We start from the raw sequence: 23,174 nt of genomic DNA on the forward strand, positions 1-23,174 counted from the left end.
GATGTTGTTGCATTTTTTTTTCCAAGACTCATTCTGCACACAAACACACAGTCAGATACCTGTCAGCACTGTAAACAAGAATTACCCGAAAAGCTGGCAGATCAGAGGTGCGCAAAGGTGACACATTGCCTGTGATTCCACCACCCCAGTGATGCAGCCTGCAAGTTCACTACTGTACATCACCCTGTGAACAGTAATGAAGAAAGAAAAAATCGTTAGATTCTTTACTTTAAGGCCTGCAGTCAGAAATGTGGTTTGATTAATGTTGTTCCTCTCGAATGTTTCAGCTTCACTGCACAGAATTATTCATGTGTAGAGTTTGACATTAGAAGACTGATTTTGAATTCTTCCACTGAAATGGAAAGTTCCCCTGAGTCCTTAATTCTGAGTGTAAGGCAAAAAAGTGCAGTGTGGAAGGTTGCATTGCACATTGTGAGTGATTTTTCACTGATGCGAGATCTTCAACCCAACAATTAACCCTTTGAAATGAAATATATGTTTGCATAGTTACAGATAAAGGATATTCAATAACTTTAAGAGAACTATAGGAAAAAATATCAGACACACTTATTCAAAACAGAGCATTTTATATGTCATCTGAAATCAAACAGAAAAGCATCAGTACCAGAAAGTAACAAAAACAACCTGCAAGGGACACTGAGATTTACCGAAATGTTCTAAACTATCTGATTATCCAGTGAATTATTAAATGTAACATTATTAGATAATTGCACTGATGCTCTGATACATCACTGTTTCTCAAGTTTTGTCTGCCAAGACAAAAAAAAGTTCACACTCCAAGCATGTGCGAATGGATCCAAGTTGAATTGAAGTCAGTGCAATAGCATCACCAAAGTGCTGTTTATTTTCCCTTTAAAAAAAATCACTACTACCCCTTGTAGGCTACGTCCACACTAATTCGTTTTCTCTCGGTTTTGGTTTCCCGACCGCACTGAGACGGTGTTTTCGCTCATGGAAAACACAGCGTTTTCAAAACGCTCTAGAAAACGCATACGTTTGAAAACAATGCCTTCGTATTGCAGTGTGGACATCAAAAAACGCAGACTTTCTAAAATGATGTTAGTCATTGGTCACATGATGCAGTCATGTGACCAATTAAACAAAGATAGCGGAGGGCATTATACAGCAGTTGTTTTGTTTGCGCTCAATGTTGACAGCCCTAATAAAGATTAATATCAGTCTATACATGCTTCAGATAGCTTTTCTTCATATTCTTTAATTCTCACTCGCTTTTGCAACTTTGTACTTTTGTGTTACTCACAGCAACAACTCCGCCTCATTGTTAGTCCATTTTAAAAAATCGGTGCTTTTCCTCAACATCTTTGCTGCAACGTTTCAAAGAGCTGGAAAGTAAATAAGTGGCATCTTCTTGCGTTTCACGCATGCGCAGTACTGGAACGTAACGTTTTCGGCTGTTTCAGTGTGGAGCGTTTTCAGGCAAAAACGCCGTTTTCAGATCTATCCGGGCTAGTGTGTCTCCCTGTCACACTTTGAGAACCACCAGCTTCATGTTTCTGCATTTTGCTGTTTTACTACTCCACATGTGTTTAGTCCTAACAACACATATTTAGTTTTCTGCAGTAGTTGCCACACTACTATGGACGGCCACCATGCAAAATATAAATGAAAGAGACTTTTTAATGGTGAATAACAAGCAAAGCTTTTAAAAATATTAGACTTACATCTATTCTTTTATTTTGGGTAAAAGCTAAAAAAATAACTTAAATTAAGCTAGATGTTTTCAGGGGAAATCTCTCAAGTGGAACGAAATATTTTATTCAAAGACTGGTTCTTACTGCTTTAATTTTTTAAAATTATGTTTATATTGCTTTTCTCAATTACTACTTGATTTTTAATGTAAAACCTCACTCTGAAGAGCAAGTCTTCACAATTATTTGATACCCCAAACTGTAGTTAAATACCATGCTTGAGCAGATCTAATTAGTTACTTTTTATCAGTGCCTGTGTGGAAGAAACATTATGCAGTTATCATATGGGCACTACAGAGATTTGGTGCAAAAACCTATTTTGACCTTGTAGATTTTTGCCTACAGGGTAAAATACTACAAGGTAAAATTGTAACTTCCCAGACGGGAACTGTGCGAAGCTGATATGATTCATCATATCAGCGCTCACTTCCTTTGGGCATGTTAGGATTTTAATACAATTAAGATTTCATACTCTTCTAACTTCCCTTTTACTTCAAATATTAACCATGAAACAGTGCTGTGAACAAACACTGAAAGGGCAGCTCTTTATTGTAGAAATGCTAAGGTGGTGCATTTTCTCATGAGTCTGTTTTCTTCCACTTGATGGGACATTAATGAATGAAAACAGATGGAAATTTTGAAAGTAGCGACTTGTGTATAGTAGATGGCATTCTGCTCACATCATGGACACTGCAGATGTCACTGAGGCACTGGAAGTCTGCTTACAACAGGGGCGTTGTTTATACAGTACACCATTTTTTAAGTTCCAAAATTTTACATAATAAAAAAAATCAAAAAGTCTTGAAATCAGGTGAGTACAATGTAAGATGAACAGCATGTCACACTACACCATGTCATTATTTACAAGAAGTAAGGCAAAATGCAGAAACAGTATGTGAAAAACTAAGTATACCTTTATTGCTGCCATAGGAATTAAAGTTAAATAGCAGCCAGGTCCTGCTAATCAAATGCACTTAATTATATACATCATCAGCAAGTGCGAGCACCTCTATAAGAGCAGACATTTTGGCGTTTTGTTGGTCTGGAGCATTCGGCTAAGTGTTAACGCAATGCCAAGGAGGGAAGATATCAGCAGCAGCAGCATCATCATCTTAGAGAAGCAATTGCTGCTGCCCATCAATCTGGGAAGGGTTACAAGGCCATTTCCAAACAATTTGAACTCCATCATTCTACAGTGAGCAAGATTATTCGGGAACATTCAAGACACTCCCCAGGAGCAGCTGTCCCAGCAAATTCACCCCAAGGTCAGAGCATGAAACTGCAAAAAACCCAAGAGCTACATCTCAGACTCTACATGCCTCCGTTAGCTAACTAAATGTTGAAGTGCATGACAGTGCAATTAGAAGAAGACTGAACAAGTGTGTCTTAGAAGGGTTGCCAGCAGAAAGCCTATTCTCTCTAAGCATGGCAGTTTGCAATATTACATCTGAAAAAGCCCCATAAGAACAGACTAAAGTGGAGGTGTTTGTGCAGATACCTCTATGCTCCTTTTCTTCCTTTGTCTTAAATCAACAGCAACACAGTTTTAACCTCACCAGTCTGGTACATAATCTTATTCTTAATTATCTCCAAGTTTGATTTGGTAAAGATTTTGCAAAGGATGCCCTTCCCATTTTCCAGCCTTGGGGTTGGTACTACAAATACATTTGGTTGTGGGTTAGATGATTTTATTATTGTGTCCTGATACATAAAAAGAGCCCGTGCCTTCTTCTGAACATTTTAAATAAAAAAAAACTAATGTTTTTATCGTTTATGGTGCTATTTTCTCTTTGTCATGTATGAAGTCTCCTGGTTTCATCTGTTTTGTCAGTTTACAGCTGCCACAGTCCAGTTGCCGTGTTCTATTATTGTTGGAGAAGATAAAATAAAATCACAGGTGTTAAAACAAACTCAGCAATAACCCAAATCCATTTTAGCTGCTGCAGCTTGGAATCCCATTGTTCAGGATGGCTCAATGCCGTGGCTTTATCAGACACTTGAACATAAGAGCACGGCGGTTGAAGTTATTACTGTGTTATTCCACGGTTGAGAAGTCAAAGTGAAGACTAATCTGTCAGACTTGTTGCTTTGGGGCCTCCAGATGTAGCCATCTGCCTGTCTTTGTTTACAAATGCAGATAAAGGCAATAAAAAAGTTAAGTCATTTCAGAGCCATGATGTGGTTTTGAGATTTCATTTCTTCACATGCAGTCACTGTTTTGCTCTCCACAATTACTCTTTGTTCGCAAGCAGAAAATGCCTGCTCAAACGTGATTGGTCATTGGCTTCCAGTACAAAAATACTTGCTCCTTTCCTACTGACTCTACGTATTTTTGTGCATAAATCTGACACCTTTGCATGTCCTTTGCTCCCAGCATCTGGATGTAAATGCTATTTTATCCAAAATATGTAGTACGTGTTCTGAAAAAAAAAAAAGACTCTAAATGCTGATGCAGTTCATTATCACTGGCTGTTAAAGCAATGATTATTATTATTATTAACCTTTATTTAACCAGGAAAAGTCCTGGTTAGGAAGGAGCCTCTCATTTTTCACTGATATAAAGGAGAGAAAGCCCATTTAAAAAATTCACATTATGAAACAGGTTTTTTAACCCAAAGCTTGTGTAACCCAACAGAATGTTAATTTTGAACATGGTCATTAAAAAAAAAAAAAAAAAAGAATAGCTATTGGTGCATTACACAATTAAGCAGCCATATCCAGAAGGATCACATATCTGCAAATTTTAATCACCATAAAACAAAACTTTACTGATGAGTACATGTCTGATAAGGAAAAGGTAAAACAAACAAAAACAACCCCCATAATTTCAGCTCTGTTTTTTCTGCAGCCATGCTCACATTTTGGATTTTTGTTTTTAGCTACGGGTGAACTGTGCTTTAAAAATTGTGGTTCTCCTTTGGTGTAGGAGATGGACATTTTTTGTTGTGATGTGGTGCAAATGGCCTCAGAAACAAGGAGTTTCTGGAGTGATGTTTGCCAAGGGGATACACTGGGATGCATATAATGATAGTGCTCTTAGGGCAGCAGCTGAATGTCATTTTGTTTTTAGTTTCTTTTTCTCTCTTGCCACTTTAGGTTATTTAAAGGAATAGCTTCACAGTTCGTGAAATACTTGCTTTCAGAAGAAAAACGTGACATCAGTACATCTGTGTGCTAAATATGGAGCTATCGACAAAGAGACTGCAGGTGACTGGAGTCTGCTGGTTTGCAACAAGATTTCTTATTCCTAAATTCCTTTCTCTTCACTTAGCTTAAACTTCACTGATTGGGAAGGTTTTTGCTTCGCTGAATTTGAACGGTTTACAGGGGAGTAAACAATAAGCCTTCCCTGCATGTTTTTGTGCTGTTGCTCATCATGATTTTCCCTTCAAAACAGGTTCAGAGTTGTTATTATGGTAATTTTCCAAACCAGAGCAACTCACCTGACATTCTGCCTCCTACCAGTTTACAGAGCTGGTTCACCTGCTGACTCCAGGGTGCCGCACGCAGAGAGCAACACAGATGCTGATACTCGTGCAGAGCTCTTCACGCAGTCGCACTCTTTTTTGTGCAAATTAGGAAAAAAAGTAATGTGAGGAAATCACAGCGTTCTTTTCTCTTGCCAAAGACTAGATGATGTACAGTCTGACTGATGTTGTTTTCGGGATTTTTAAAAAATTTTTTCAAATGCCCCGTGATGTTGGATATTACCGATAATTAGATCGGGAAAAAAACTCCACTCGCCTTCGGTGGCCTTATTACTTTATGCAAAAATAACAACAGACACCACACTTGAACAAATAGTACTTCTGGAGCAGCTTTCTTTCATGCAAATATTGAATGATAATAGGCAATAATTTTCTTCCATGTGATGAAGGCCTGATTGTAATGTGCTTTGGCATTTTGCAAAGAAAATAGGCCTACTCAAAGTTTATGGTGATTGAATGTGATAAAGAGGGAAGGTCTCCCTGATTTGTCAGAGAAGCTTATGTGAGATGATTACTCATCACCTACTGACAAACACTTGAGATTCAGTCAACTGTTTCCAATTGCGAGCAATTTGTGTGCCCTCCAGCCACAAACTAGCAACATTACGTTAATAGTAAATCAACATATGGTCAAGGCGACCTGCTGAAGTTCAAACCGAGCGTCAGAATGCGGAAGAAAAGAAAGGAAATTTAGGTGACGTTCAATGTGAGAAGATAGACTGGGATTTTCCCACAAAACCATCTCTGGAGAATGGTGTGAAAAGGTGAAAATATCGAGTGAGCAGCTTTTCTCGGGATGAGAATGTCACTCCCGTCAGCTAACAACAGGAAACTGAGACAATTCACACAAGACAATAGAAGACTGGAAAATGTTTACCAGTCTGATGAGTCTCTATTTCTTGCTTTAACACTAACATGGTAGGGTACGAATTTGATGTAAACAACATGAAAGCATGCCACCACTCCCATTGAATACAGTACAACAGTAATAACTGTAACAATTAAAAGAAGAAGAAATAAGAGGGAAAAACAGGATAGATTTTCCAAAAAATTTGATGAGTCTGTCAAAAGGAAATGCAGTCTAAATTAACCATCCAAAAAAAAATCGAGCATTTAGCTAATAAAATCGAGCATTTAGCTAATCGAGCATTTAGCTAATAAAATGACAAGTGGGCCCTATACTGTGAAGCAATGTGAATCTCCTCAGGATATTTTTTAGTGTCTGGTTTCATTTACCTTAACACAGGCAGTCAGGATAAACGATCACATGAAAGTGATTATCAACTCCATGAATTAAACCAGGGTTTATCAATCTAGCTACAAGTGTGTTCACATGAAAAGTGGCCATTAGCAGCATATAACCAAACCTTAACATGTATAAATCAACTGGCAGCAGTGCATTGATTCTGCAATAGAAGCTTAGAGTATACTATTAGAAAAACATGCAGCCGTTACACACATAATACATGGTGAAACCAATACAGCTGCTGCAGACAAATCAGCATCATGAGTGACAGCAAAAGCACTGTACAGTTGTATAATATTAAAAAGCGGTTTATCATTGTGTGTACTTCTGTCGGTTAGACTTGAAAAGACCTGCTATATTAATAAAGTTTAGCATTAATGCTCTGTCATTAAGATATTAGAGAATCAGGTGGATGGAGAATCAAACTGACATAAATGTACTGAAGCAAACGAAAGTCGCAATTGAAGACAATAATTTGAGTTTCCAGTCAATAGCAGGGAAATATAGAGAGTGAATAAATGACACGTTCAGAGTAATTTCATGTATTTATTGTACATTAAAGCAGTTTCAATTGATCTGCAAGTCAACAATAAGTGCTCTTGACCTTTACTATCTGCAGTAAAATCTATATTGGAAAAAAAGGAAGAAAGAATAGACTGATTCCAACCCTTTGCAGCATATTCTCTTCATTTTCTTTTGGTAATGGCAGTTTTATTTATATAGCACATTTCATGACACGTAAACTCAATGTGTTTAACATAAAAGATAAAAACAAAAAAACCTAAGTTGGTATACCTTAAGGAAATAAACACAACAAAACAAACTTTACAAAGAAATAAAATACAAGTTAACACACACACACATGCACACACACACACACAGAGTTATTAACTGTAAGCCTGTGAGAATAAAAAGGTTTGGAGTTTGTTTTTGAATCTAGACACAATTCTAATTGACTTCAGGCGAGCAGGCAGCTTCTTCCAAAGAACAGGACCACAATAGCTGAAAGCACCTTCAGCACACATAGATGTAATTGTCAGAACATTTAAAAGATCACCACCTGATGACCTGAGAGGTCTAATTGAGTTATAGACATGACACACATATACTGAGAACTTTATAAGCTAATAGAACCATTTTAAAGCTAATTCTCTATTGAACTGGGAGCCAGTGAAGTGAAATACTGGGGAAATATGATCAAATTTCCTTGTGGAAATTTAAGGCTGTTGTATTCTGAACTAACTGAAGTCATCCTGCTGATGACTGCTGACAAATACATCCTTAAAATAGTCTAACCTGTGTGTAATAGACCAATTTCTCAGAGTCAATTTGAGATAAGATTTTTCTGACTTTTGATATTTTTTTAAAGTGACTGAAAGCATTTCTGGTGGCCTTATTAAAACGATTATCAAGGCAAGGTTTGCAACTTGCTCATTGTGATAAATATGAACAATTTTCCTGCCTTTGAACTTTTAAATCAACAACAAATATTTTTAAAAAAAGAGATTGTTTGTAAGAATTTAAAATGATTTCTTGTGATACAGACGTTATTTAATCTGTCTGGTGAAAGAATAGAGTCCAGCGATGATAGAATTTAGGACAGAGCCTAGACGCTGTTGGTGATGAAGATGGAGACAACGGCTTTGATGGGTCCTGAGTGACCAGAGTGAAGTGGAGACGGAGAGGAGGTGGGAGACAGACTGAAAGAGCAGCACTGAGATTTAAAGCACACAGGTTGGAGGCTGACTGGCTCACTGAAGGCGGGCAAGAGAATCATTGGACTAGAGTAATGATGTCAGTATTAACTTTGACAGCGTGGGAAACTGGAAGTCATGTAAAAAAGGACTAACAGGAAACAGGCAGATGAGTGATTACAGATCTTCCTTATCAAACTTATGCATAAACTTCATTTCTGTTTTCTCTGTATTTAGTTCTAAAAGGTTTCCAGACATCCAGCATTTAATTTCATCAGTGTGGTTTATTATTATATAACCAGCGATTAGATCATGAGAGGAAAATGATAAATACAACGGAGTTGTGCAAGAATGATAGATTTCTTACTCCACAGGGATTGTTTGCAGGTATAACGGTTTCACCTCTACTGGGAAGGCTTTCCACGAGTTTTAGGAGTGTGTTTATGGGAATTTTTTTTACCATTCCTCCAGAAGCTCCTTTGTGATGTCATACACTGATGTTGGAGGCTCGCAGTTTCTGCTCTAACTCATCCCAAAGGTGTTCTGGCAGGTTAAGATCGAGACTGTGCAGGTCAGTCAAGTTCTTCCACACCAAACTTGCTCATCCATGTCTTTATGGATCTTGCTTTGTGCACTGCCGTGCTGTCATGTTGGTACAGGAAGCGGCATCCTCAAGCTGCTCCCATAAAGTTGGTAGCATGAAATTGTCCAAAATGTCTTGATGTGTTGAAGCAGAGTTCCTTTCACTAGAACTAAGGAGCCAAGTCCATCTCTTGACTAACAACCTCACACCATAATCCCCGCTCCAACAAACTTTGCACTTGGCACAGTGCGGTCAAACAAGTACCGCTCTCATCAGTCAGACTGCCAGATAGAGAAGCATGATTCATCACTCCAGAGAACACGTCTCCACTGCTCAAGAGTCCAGTGGTGACCTACTATACAATGACTGCAACGGATGCTTTGCATTGAACTTGGTGATGTATGGCTTGGATGCAGCTGCTTGGCCATGAAAACGCACTCCATGAAGCTCTCTTCACACTGTTCTTAAGCTAATCTGAAGGCCACATGAAGTTTGGACATTCGTAGCAACTGACTCTGCAGAAAGTCGATGACCTCTGCACACTGAGCACCTCAGCATCCACTGACTTACCACTTTATGGCTGAGTGGCTGTCATTCCCAATCGCTTCCACTTTGTTATAATACCACTAACAGCTGACTGGTGGAATATTCACTAGAGAGGAAATTTCACGCCTGGACTTGTTGCACAGGTGGCATCCTATCATGGTAACAAGCTGGAATTCACTGACCTCGTGAGAGACACACATTCTTTCACAAACGTTTGTAGAAGCAGTCTGCATGCCTAGGTGCTTATTTTTATACACCTGTGGCCATGGAAGTGATTGGAGCACCTGAATTCAATCATTTCGATGGGTGAGTGAATACTTTCGGCAATATACTAAACAACGGTGATCTCCCCACCCCTCCTGTTTGGATGGGTGCAATATTCAAACCTATAATTAGTGGGCGGTGTTTCAGTCACCTCTGTGCTACCACTGTTATCAAGCTTGATTTCAGCTTGAAGCAAAAAAGTCCAGTTTATTACGAATAATGATGCCATTAAAAATAAGTCTTATTTGGTATTGAACTAACATTGGAGCAAGTTATAGTGGCATTAGTGGATCGAGACCAGATGATTTTAGTGTATACAGAGGTGTGGATCTTTGAGGTTTGCTTACTGGCTCGTCGCTGGTGTCTGGTCTGTTGTTAGTCATTACCTACATATGAGAAAACTACTTGGGATTTGCAGAATGTCATAGGATTAAGGCTTTGTAGCTCCTCGGGTTCTCCTGAGATTTTTTCTTATTGTTCAAAATTCTGACATGCATTTGAAAATGTGCTTAAAATATATACACACACATGTATAAATAAATCATCAAGAGAGAAAAACACAACTTTATGTTTTTTTTAAACTGTGGGTTTTGAAGAGAAGCTCTTGTACTTGTGGACGGTCCAGATAGTTTCACCTCAGATGAACAGAGAGAAAATGCCTGCGGTTACAGTTCTACCAATCTAATGTTTTAGCTCAGCACAGTACTTTCCATTAGGCTATCCTCTCTGCCAATAAAATGTGTTCATCTGTTCTGTTCTTTTCATTTTCCACACTGCTCCCAAGACCGACTATGTTGTTACAGGGACCTTTATCTTATTACTGCAGTGAAAAAAGCTGTGGTGGATTGAGCCTGTTATGACAGTCACATAGTGTCCAAATTATTTAATTATGGCCCTTCTTGTTTGATTATTTGGGGCTGATGAGCTCAGCTGGGTGTTGTTTAAGATTGACGTGTCACGTCTCTGTTTTTAGCACGTATAGTGCTACACAGTTGTCTTTTACAACAATGGGTTTATGTGCTATTCATTATGTCACTGGGACACAAATACTGAATGTTAACTTGGTCTCATAGCTGGTGACGTCCTCCCACTGAGAGACACGATGACCTATTTAAGGGTTCAGACTTGTATTAGGTTACAGTTATGATTAAAGATTAAAGGCTTAAGGTCAGAAATAAAATGATATTTTGAGAATAAATGTTCATCATTAATTATTAATTATCATCAGTTAATATTCATCAATCTTTGAGATCTGCGGAAATATATGAAAGTCTCTCAAGACAGTAACAGAAGGGGTGCATTTCACAGTCAACCTGCTATGAAGATACTTTTTTTTTTTTTTACAAAAAAAATAACTTTACATAAAAGCCAGCTACAATTTGGGAGAGAAGATCAATGCTGCGATCGTGTGCTAGAGCCATAAGCTTAACTGCACTTATGACAAAGGCTAGAAACTGGATAGCTCGGTGCAAACTCAACAGCAACTGGATACTGTCACCTCACTTATTGATATGTTTTGCCTTATTTTTTAATCTCCCATAAATCACAGTGTAAAATCAGCAATTTGTGGTTTTGCACGGCTTTGTGTGCATGATATTTTTCTTGTTTAGTCAAAAAAAATAAAAACAGAAGAAAAAGAAACACTCTCTAATAAACCCTCCACTGAAGCAAGAAAGGGTTTGTTTTTACACGGCTTTTCAGTGATGTTTTCCAAAAGTAACGCTGGGAAAACAACCTTTCATGCAAGAGTGCATCAGAAAATGTTCCGCACATTTTCTATCAGATCATTTCTTAACATCCTAATTGAAAGTGCTGCCTGTAGAGCTGTCATTTATGGCCGAGACCCTTGCACTGATTTTTATGTGACAAACACTATTTGCTGCTGTTTGGAAAATGAAATCCAGCAAACAATATTCAAATGCTGACAAAGAATCTCTCATTGGCGCTGCTGTATGGGTAGATGCTAAAAAATGTGACAGATTACACATTTTCTTCCACACAGACAGTTGTAACCATCATTTTAGTGACTTGGCATATAAACATTGCCCTGCAGTGATACACATCTGCTGCCAAGTATCCACTATGACAATGCTGCGGCTTCAGGTCTGCCAGGCAGACATATACTGCTGCAGAAGACAAAAATATCATGAGAAATGAATCTTCCTGATGACTTGGAAATGCAGATTTTGTTCTGTGAACATCATCTTCACCTACCATAGAAGGATTATGTGATAATGCCTATGAACTGGACTTTGTGATAATGGCACGCTTCTAAGAGAAGGACTGGTATGATTTTATTGGCCATATAGTCTCTATCTGCAATAACACAGGTCATTGAATTTGTGGTGCACTGGATAGTTTTCAGTGATGTCAGCATGAAGATGGCTGCTGCATGCAGAAGGTTTGGCAAATGATCTGTGATGTTTTGATAGCTCTATATTAAAATATATACAACTAATTTTAACAGTTGTTGACATTATCTTCCCAGTAACCTGTTTTGTTTTCATCTCTTCCTCATTTCCTCACAGATTAGTCTCCAATAGAGCTTTGGTTAAAACCTTGCATTGATGACACTTGGCTACCTCCGTCTGTATTTGTTTCATAACCACATCTTTTTCCCTCTTGTCCATGTTGCACCTGCCCTACAATATCCCATCACGTCTGAGCTCCGACTCTGCCTGCTGGCTGTGTCTTCTCAGTTTCATTTGCTTCACGCTGAAACAGTTCTGTAGCTCTGGCTGTTAAATCTTTACACTCTCAAGTTTAGTTTCATTTTGCATTTTACATTTTCACATTAACCTTTCGGTTCTGTTATTTTGTATAGATTTATTCCCCCCTGCCAATACAAAGCCACAATAGGAAGGCTTTAACTAGCTGTACATTTGTTTTTTAGTGGCTGTGGTTCCCTAAACTGGGGGATTATAAGGCTTATAATGCCTGACATTAATTATTTAAATCTATGTTGGGCTCCTAAATTAAAAAAAACTAGGTAAACAAGCAGAAGACTTACATTTAATGATATACTAACAGCCACTGCTAATTGTCTATTGTGCTGCTTAAACAAACTCTATACAGGTCAAAAAAAAAATCCTGCTATTAAAACACAAGATTTGGTTGGAAAAAACCGTGACAGAGTCCTTTAATGTGAATCTGGTCGTGTGTGGAAAAAAAATCTGAGCTCAACACATCTATCAAATCTGACATTTCAGGTGACATTTCACACACAACAACCTTGATTTGATAAGGGATGATTATATTCTTTTGTGTCCTTGTCAGGCCGCTGTAATTAAGGACACACAAACACATTCATGTACTACTGCACATAACAGAGTATGTTTTTGGAGACTTTGTCTTGCGACCATAACCCCTGACTTGTCTAAGTCTGACCTTAAACCTTAAAACCCTTGTAGTAAAATTTACACACATTCTGTCCATTGATTATTTTGTGTGAACATAAAGTAGATTTGAGTCAACATTTAAGCTGCCTGCAATACTCACAATATAAATGTTATATTATATTTGCCTGTTGTTAGGTGATGTGCTGATACCATTAAACATGATGCATAATTCAAGTTTTGTGTGTATAATTGAAATGTTATTTTTCAAAAATACAGATGTTATAAAGTGTTATAAGTTGAAAAAATATGCCACAGTTGGGCTATTTTAGCCTGGAGGTTACGTTTGCAGACACACACAGACAGAGATTTTTAGCAATTTGAAAGTTTACATATTAGGTATGACTGGTAATTTGTATTTGGCAAATTACAGAACTATCACAATGAAATTGGTATTTAATTAACAAATTTTGATACAGGGAAACTATATGGTTATTACATATGAACTGCCCCTCGTTTCTTTATATTTGACTTCCAAGGAGCCAGAGTTGTGTAATTTTTTAAAGCATTTTGGAGTACAAATTCTCCAGGGTTGCTGAAGGCCTTTTTAAAAAAAAACTTATTTTTATCTTTAGTCGGGCACTTGCTTGCTTACTAGCTGTCTGTTGCATAAACACATAATTTGTTCTGATTTATTTAGTAGAATGGATGAAAAATGTCAAAGATAACACAGACCAGCAATGCCCTGACACAGGACCTCAGAGATGCATCTGGCTCTTCGGTTGATGTTTCACTGAAGAAACATCAGGAATGGTCTCAGTGGAAGGCTGGCTGACAAGAAAGCAAACTTAAGGATGGGAAACAGGGAGAAAAGGCCGAGGTATGTGAAGTTACATAAGAACTGGACTCAAAGTCAGTGGTCAAACAGAGTAACAAATCCAGATTTGACTGGTTATAACAAAATCTTTGTTTCCTTATGTGGAACTTAGCCTTTAATTTAGACATTAGCTTTATGGCTCACTCCAAATATTGCTGCAACTTGGTTTTGTGGAATGCAGCATTCTTGGAACAAACACCAACTGACTGCTGTAGCAGGGTCCATGCTCACAGGTGATGTTAATCAGGGGCATGATTGTCAGCACCTGTGGTACCAGAAGCTGACGATTTGGCAAGTTTTTCATGGGTGTAACCCACAGATCCAACTCTGCTGCTTAACCCTCAGGGTCTGTTAAAAATCACCACCCTTTCAGCTTGTTAGTGGCCACAAGTGGCCACCTACAGATTAGGTCTGTAATTTTTTATTATTTTTGTTTTTTTGCCATTTTTTTTGCATAAAGCTTTTAAGTAACTTCAGTTCTTTCCATAAATATAAAATAATTATTACTTTTTTATTTTTTAACCCTTTAAACACCAGTTTGTTTGTCCACTGCACCAGCTGGACGACAACCTCAAATCTCGCAATTTTATATAATTGCATTGCTACTGAAATTTCTTGTATTATTAATAGTAGAGTCTGGGGCATGTAATTGATTCACATCAACATTGATTATAATGCATTGTTATTTTATAATGCAATGTCAATGACATTTATGCAACATTTGTTTTTTTTAAATACCAGTTAAATCACATAATTGTAATGATTTACATAGGGATAAAAGCATAGAATCCCCATTTTTTTTCTAAATAATACATGCAAACTGATTTATTTTCTAACCATGATGGAGGTTAGATGCATAGCAATAATTAAAAGTATCAATGAGTTTTATGCATCTTTGTTTTTTTGTGCAGTGAGAGAAAAACAAAAAAAAAATCCCTCTCAGCTTGTTCGTGGCCAAAAATGGCCACCCCCTGTTTACATTTACAAAATGCTATAAAATTCATATATATTAAAACATTTTTCTACTTTCATTGACTTGATTTTTTAAATTAGCACCGCTTCTAGTCATAAAAACCAAAATATAATTCAAATTCTGATATTATACCCTTTGAATACCAGTCAGGTTATGTATTATTATAGTAAAAATAGTAATAAAGTTCACATCTTTTAGCATATAAATGGTGAAACCTAATATGTTTTTTATCATCATTGCAGGTCAGTAACAGTAACTGTCACAATGCTTTATTTTTACTTTATTTATTTATTTATTCTTTCTTTTTTTGGGGGGGGGGGGAAAGAGATGAATGGCCAGTGACGCAATGTCACACATGGTGTGTTAGTGGCCAGTGACGCAATTTAACACATGTTGCTCCATTTAAGGTGAAATCAATAACAGTGTAGGATTTATTGCCAAGAAATAATAATGAACCAAACACAAATCTCCTTACTTTATGTGCTAAGTTAGTAAAGAAATGAGGGGTGGGCTCAATAGTTTGACACAGTGCTGTAATTAAAGTATGGCAGTATGAATGCTGACCCATGGATGCTTATCTGGAAACGGAGTTACTGAGCATGATCACACTTCTTGAAAACACAGACTTTCACAAAACAAATATTCTCAGACTTAACATTTTCACAAATTCAGCCTGTATCACTGCACTCCACAGGGGGAACATAGTGTAAACCAAGACAAGAATGAAGACTAACTACATTTGGCACTTTAGAGTTGTTAAAGAATATATATAAGGTAGAATAAAGATACTTGACCTCCAATAAGAAAGCACAGATACAAGATTGAAACAAGTTAATCATGGATTATTAAAGGCAATCTAAGCTTTGCATGTTGACCTGTTGCTTTGACCATGTGGAAATGTTTGTATGAAGATAGATAAGAGTATAGAAAAGCCCAGGAAACAACACACAGGCAGAGAGAGAAAGGCAGCGAGGGGTAGATGAGCCTCTGCCAAAACACAGCTGCTGGCTGAATAAGTAAAACCACCTAGGAGGAACAGAATGATGAGAGGAAGCAAGACAGAGGAGCAATTCCCACAGACCCTTTCATAAACACAAAGATGAAAAAAAAATAGGTGTATGGAAAAGGTGCGAGAGCTGCAACAAAAACCTTCCCTTATTTTCCTCACAGTACTCCATCACAGACAGATATATATCAAGATTGAGAAGCACAGACCTTTTATAATGGACTCTGTTTGAAGAGAAAGTAAAAAGGACCAAGAGAGACTATAATGCCTTAGTTTATTTTGTGACAAATATGGGATAGCAATATTGCAGATCATGTTTGCAAGGACACAGAGTGTCTGCTATCGGAGGGAGTTTTGCTTAATGGGGTGGTGCAGGAGATATTTCTGTGAGAGAGAGAGCACATAGTGAGAGACACAAGGCAACAGATGGAGGAAAGAGGCGCAGTGTGGCCGACAGCAGTACAAGTACTCCAAAGAGAGAAGACAGTGGGGGGTGAAGCCCTGCGTCCGCTTGATAACCAGGAGAACTTTTAGAAGCAATGTTGTGCTTAAAAATGAGACAAAGTATTGATTGGTAGCAGCCTATTAAACTTACAATGGTGATTGTGGATGTGGGCTTCAGCAAAAAATAATTATAATGATTATTTAATGTACTAACCACTAGCATTCATTAATTTTTTATTTATTTATTTTTTTTGTATTTAGTACCAAGAAAATGAATGTCATTATACCAAACTGGCTATCCCATTCCATAACAATGTAAAAGCATAATGTGCTTGCTGGAGGCCAGGAGAGATAGAAAAAGTGGGGGAGGAGGAGGGAAATGAAGATGAAGTGTCTGATGTATGGCTCGAGAACAAGAGTGGCATTAATGATAAAACACTGCCAATGAATAAGTCGGCCAGTGGACAGCACAGGCCTGTCAGCGTAAGCATAAAAGGTGATGAGTGAGAGCTTTGCACTGTTAAACCTTCATGCTCCAAGATGCACGGTGCTGAAGGCACAAGAGGAAGATGATGAATATATAACGCAGCCATAATTAAGTGCAGGAATGAAAGTGACAGTGCACACTCTGTTTAGCAACACATGAAAAATATTGCACGATTAAACAAACTATATTCTACTTTAACCAATCAAAGCTGTACTAACAATCCCACTCAATAAAACACAGGGTATTTAATCTGTTTTTTGTTTTACCGTGGATGCAAAATAACTGCTATCTTAGAATATCTGCAAGAGAAAATGAAATAAGGATTTGAGTTTACTGATGAGTAATGTACTGAAAAACACTTATGCAAAGCTCTGTTGCTCCAGAGGGAGCTGATAATTTGAAACAAGCTGGAAATTAAAAAGAAATCTATTGATGAGGATTTAGAGTGAAGAGCGCATACTAAAACCCTGTAGCCTGCTCATGATCACTGCTTGAGCCTAGTTGTTTACGTCTACACATCATTTCTATATGAAGAGGGTTTTTTTTACATTTAATGGCTTTAAGAACTTTAAAGGTACAGTCAGTCATTTTGTGAGGTCATTAATAGAAAAAATGTTGCTAATGTTGTTAATTACTGTGTAATTATATCTTCCAACAAATGCGTTCTCATAAAAATTCCATTTAAAAGTGACAGGAGTGGGCACCAGTTTGATGGACATCGCTGCATTTTATGTATGCGGCTAGATGTTGGCCACATATAACATACAGCAGAAGCAGAAGAGAATAGAACTTGAAAGGTTTTTTGTGCTGTGAAGGCAAATTTTAATTCATGTTTGTACCTTCAGACTCAACATATGAGGAATCATACCCAGGGGCGATTCTAGGATCAGAGCTTTGGGGGTCAGGAGAGCTGCCCAGCCAGGCAAGATAAACTTTACTTGTCACAATGAGACTTCTTCCCTGTCTCTGTCAGTCCCTGCATCCCTAAATGCCTCCAGTTGTCCCGAGTTCTCTCTGACTGTCTCCTTGGTGCATTTAAACCCCTGTTCCTCCCTGTCCTTGTCGACTGTTGTCTTCGTCTCCGTTATCAGTCATCATAATTTTACCATCTCTGTGCAAGTCTGCAAATTTCTTTATTAGATCGTAAGATTCTTAAATTCATCAAGTCTCTCTGTGCATGGGTCCTCGTCTCAAAACATGAGATCACTGTTTTGTACATTTTAACACAATTTAATAAGCATATGCTTCAGCCCAATACCTTTTGATTAGCCTTGTCTCGGTTTCTTACTTTGTGGTAGATCTTTATTCTGTTTTCACTGAGATATTTGAATGCTAATCAATAAATCAATATTCAATTCTAAAAAAAATTTCTAATCCCCACATTTGTGAAAGAAAAGCAAAACACTTTTTTGAGAAGTTTGTAACAAAACCATCAAATCTGTATAATATAATACAGATACATAAAAAATACACTCCAAAAATTTCAATGGGAGCAACAGGACGGTCAAATGTCGCTGATTTTACTACAGAGCAGGACGGATTGTAGGGTAGCAAACATCGTCGGAAAACAAGTTTTCAGCAGATTACCTGGTGTAATGTTTTTCAGCTAAAAAGAAACATGGTCTGACTCCTACCTAACTATATAAACAATAACTGAAGGTTAAATGCAGCAAATATGTCCTGTTTTAAGCCAGGCACTTAGACCTCCACTCCGCTGCGTCTCAGCGACCATCGGTCTGGCACAAAGGGCACCAGAGCCAGAGTGGGGGAGAGGCGAGCTGGAACAAACCATTTTGGGAGGAGGGGTATCTATGCTTTTGTTGTTAAAATATTACATCTCAACCAAGTACTGTGTGCCTTCTATATTTTTTTGTAGTGTATCACACACAAAAAAAATATGACAATATCATGTACCAAATATTGTCAAAAAAGTAAGAAATCTTTGGGGGGAGCTTTGGCACCCCCAAAATGGGCTAAAAATGCCCCTGATCATACCTATGTTTTATCACGGGAGGAAGGGTCCCATTCACCAAAGAAGCGATAAAGCAAAGCAAAAAAGTCAACGCAACCAGCATCTGAATAAAATGCCATCCTCTTCATCCTCACCTCAAGCCTTACCTCCTGAACTGAAGTAAAAGCTCTAAAACACAAACATTTTCAGAAATATGCCTATTTATTCCCAATGTTGTCAAAATTAATTATTATTAGGAGATTAGACATGTAACCCTCCCGTCTCTGGACAATTGATAGCGAGTCGGCTAAACAGCAACAATAGCTAGTTAATAGCTGTAGAAATCATGCCAGCTAATGTTAGGCTAGAGTGACCTATAAATCACACTTTCCCTCTGATAAATAGTGATTACATTCTCATATAGTATGAGAGTTTTTTTCACTAAATGTCTGAGTCTAACTATGCTGCATCCACTTCAAAGACAGTTTCACTAAGGCTAACTAACAGCAGCTAACACCGGCTAACAGCTAACAGAGACTAGCAGCAGCAAAAACAGCAGCACTTAAAGACAAAACTGTTGAGGGTATCCTCAAAAACTCATCTCAGTATTGCTGTCATCGAACAGACGTGAGCTTCACTGAGTCGTATCAGACTCTTTACCTAAAGTTTTAAAGCCTGGACACTTGTGATACCACTGATTTCCTTTTTGATCTGGTATTGATGATACTGATTGGGTAATACTTTGTACAAAAACCTAAAGTGTTTGGAAAATCAAAAACATTGTATTTCAAACCATACCTTTAAATGGATACAAGACATCAGCCTACTTCTTCTTATTGTTTAATTATGAAGAATTGTCATATAAAAAATGAAAAACCTGACAAGTCAGTGACTGCATTTTTCAATCAAAACAAATATGACTAATTGAAAATAACAATAAAGCTGAGAAACACTTTATAGGTATATTTTAAAGATGCATATTTATATAATTTATGATAATTTGAGTTGTATTATTATTTTTAAAAGGCCTAAAATGGCTGTTTTACTGCAAGTATGCAGTATATTTTAATGACACCTAGCCTATATAATCTACTTTAAACGCTCTACTCTACAACCTTTCCTGGCTAAAACTAGGCCAACTCACATTGATGTGAGTGATCCCTGGTGCACACATAATACTCCAAGCTAAACTGTAGCTTGCATTTATTTCATTACTTATTTAATAACTAAATTTATTATTGTAAATCTGAAAAAATGGGATTCCGTAGTTTTAAGGAATTCCCATTGTTTAAACATCAACACAAAAACCTAACTTAGACCTAAGTCACTTCAAAAATTCAGAAACAGTGCTATACGTCGCTAACAGCACCACCTTTTCTCACTCTGTACATGGATAGCGCCTGCCTACAGCGCCAAATGACTCCGCAAGCTGTCTTGCCCTAGCAGCACCTGTCCCTCTCGTCCTCTTCAGTTCGCATCATCATATACTCATCATCAGGTTCTGTGCCACAATTTACTTTTCTATGTGTTTGACAAGGTTTGTGGTCTTGCCACGTGTGTCACAAACCACGTCTTGGCTGTTTGTAAAGCTGAAATAGTTTTGCACATGACTCTGCTTACGATCAGCCATTATTGTCAACTAAGTCATTGAGTACACGTGAGTCGCTGCACCATCACAGTCTATCAAATCATGTCAATCATGTGCCTTTTCTTTCATGTCTGCATATTGTTTTTGATTCAGATCATGGAAAAACAATTCCTCCTCCACCCACTAGCTGCTGCCAGCATAACTCAGATCTCAGACGATAACTACTGTTGGTCTGGTTCACATAGATCAAATTATTTAAATTACTGAGAACTCTGGTGTTTTACTCTTAAAACCAAAAGATGAAGCACTGAAAAGAAATAATGTGCTTTAGCCACTAATTCTGTGGACCAACATAATATTTCACTCTCATAATTTTTTATTCTGCAGTGCTTTTACAAAGTCTGCAATTTATCAAAACATATTCTCATTTCAGGAAACAGCAATTTTTAACGAGATGCAAAAGATTTTGACGCAGGATAAAGTCAGTGTTTTAAAAAGAGTTAGCATGTTTTTCATTAGGCCTAACAGTTGCCTTCAGTTTGATTCAAAACTGAACAGACTGAAGAAGTTCATGGTTTTGTTTGTGTGGGTTTACTGTTATTGTTTTTTTCTTTTTGTACATGTTGTACCTTTGCTTTTACATTTTAGTACACCACACTTTTATTTACTGCGCCTGAGTGTTCACAGTGCTTTGAAATATGCTTAGGAAAGAGATGACATTTGAACCAGTGTCTCATATAATTATTATGCGAGTGGCTCTGAGCATGATGAAAGTAGTCTGTGAATCTATTTCATCCTTTGTCCATCACTTTGTTCCAGACTGAAATGTATCAACTATTAGTGTCCATGAGACTAAATTTTGTTATTTTCTAACCCCCTAAATTCAAATTCTAAGCTTTGATTTATCCAGTTATTACCTCAACATAGTGGTTGCATTGACAAATGTTTTGCAGGGACATACAAAACTTAAGACCTTGTCATTATTTTCCTCTTCCGTCATCATGAGGCTTATGTTTTTGTTTTCTAGTGCAACTTCCTAACTCCACATTCATATTCCTTAAGAACTGTAATCACCTCCTAATATAGCAGTGAGATCTTTCTACTGATTTATGACTAAATATCTGTAAACAGCATTTCTAGTCACCCTCAGCTTTACTTTGTATCAGGTTCTAATTAGCGAGCATGAAACACGAAGCAAAGATGGTAGCAGTGATAATTGCTCAGCGTCAGTATGTTCACATTGCCACTGGGGGCATGTGGGCCTGCTAATATTTAGCTGAAAGCACAGCTATCCATTATTAGAGTCTCACAGAGCTACTCGCATGGCTGTAAAGTGTTTTTCGAGATAGTCGACTCTTCGCCTTGAGATTTAAACCCTAACGTGATTTTTAAAGTCGTGCAAGAACATCACACGCATACGCACAAAGAAGAAAAAGCAAACACACTAAAGCAGTTACCCTTCCATGTACACACAAAACGTGACCGTTACGAGATTGTAAATGTCAGCCACAGAGTGCCTCTGATGATGTCATTGCACTTACTTTTGCTGACTGATGACAGCTCTTTGTTCCCTGAGATACAGGCACACTTGCCCATAGATCCAGAATAAGAAACCGCAGGCACAACCAAGACACTTTCCCACGAGAAGCCAAGAAAGATACACAAACATTGTGGAGCTTAAATGCATTTCTATGTCTGTGTTTTCAGCATTTAATAAAAGTCATGTCAGGGCAGATGTCAGCTGACTCCTCATTGAAGATTTAGACCTTCTGAGTACATAGGAGCCAGTGGTCAGACTTTAAAAGCCTACAGTCTGGTCGGGTGAGGCTTACACAAAAGCGCTTCCTCTCTATTGAAAGAAACACAATGGCAGAGGCCCTTTTTGAGACTTTTGCTTTGAGGGTAAATTATGCAACTTAATGGATTCATCTCTGGTCCTGTTTGCTGAGATAGAAGGAATGGAAGGAGCACAGCAAAATGTCTCTGAATGTGGAGAATTACAAGTGGGATGAAGGGATGTAAGAATTGGAGTGAACGAGAGGAAGGAAAAAGGGGGAGATGGGATATCTCAGAGGTGAGGCTACAGCCACAGGCTTTAAAGCTGTAAATCCACCTTTCTTGCAGAGATGTGGGTTTTTCATTTTTGTTCTAGCTACCTTCCCATTGCACCTCCCCGATTTTCCCTGATCACACACACACGCACATAAGCATGAACACTAACATAAATGCTGAATCACACTCCTAACAGCCTTTCTGCTGCACTATCAATACAATCCAGCAAATTATGTGGAATAGCCTGCAGTAAAACAGCAGAAGAAAACATGCTCACAGGCTCATCACAAGGGAACTATTTAATATCAGTGAAGGTTCATTAAAATGACCTGTGAACAAATACCTTTCATCTTCTACTTCATTCCATTTCCACTTTGAAATATGAAATTTCAGCATTCATGGCAAATTTCATAAACATTTGTAACGTGCAGAAGAATTTCTGAAAGTCTAGAGAGACAAATGTTGAAATCCTTGATTTTTGCTCCCTGTGAAAAACAATAGTAAATCTTCTTTTGACTTAAAAAAATAATCTTAAACGCAACAGAAGACTTCTTCCTTTGGGCATGCTACACCTCTCCAACAAGTAGCTTCTGTGTAAGCATTCTCACTAAAAACCAAACACACAAAAAGCACTAAACAAATACCTTTGCCTTGAGTCTGCTTTGATGCAGGAACAAACTAGAAGGGCACACAGAGAGCACATCCTTTCCCAAAGCCAAAGTTCTGTATTACAGTTTTAAAAAAGAAATAGATCTGCACCAAAATGCAATGGTTTTGTCCTGTGGCCTACAACATGTTTCCACTATGTGTAAATTTGATAGTTTTGCATAATAACTAAGTAGATTTTGCTTAGTTATTATGCAAGTAGATTTTATCAATATGAGGAGAGGGTGTCTGTATCCTGAGTCCA

Source organism: Mchenga conophoros, linkage group LG10 (assembly GCF_057382185.1).
Source record: "Mchenga conophoros isolate Kocher_MC1m ecotype Shallow Benthic linkage group LG10, M_conophoros_male_GT1.1, whole genome shotgun sequence".
Lineage (NCBI taxonomy): Eukaryota > Metazoa > Chordata > Actinopteri > Cichliformes > Cichlidae > Mchenga > Mchenga conophoros.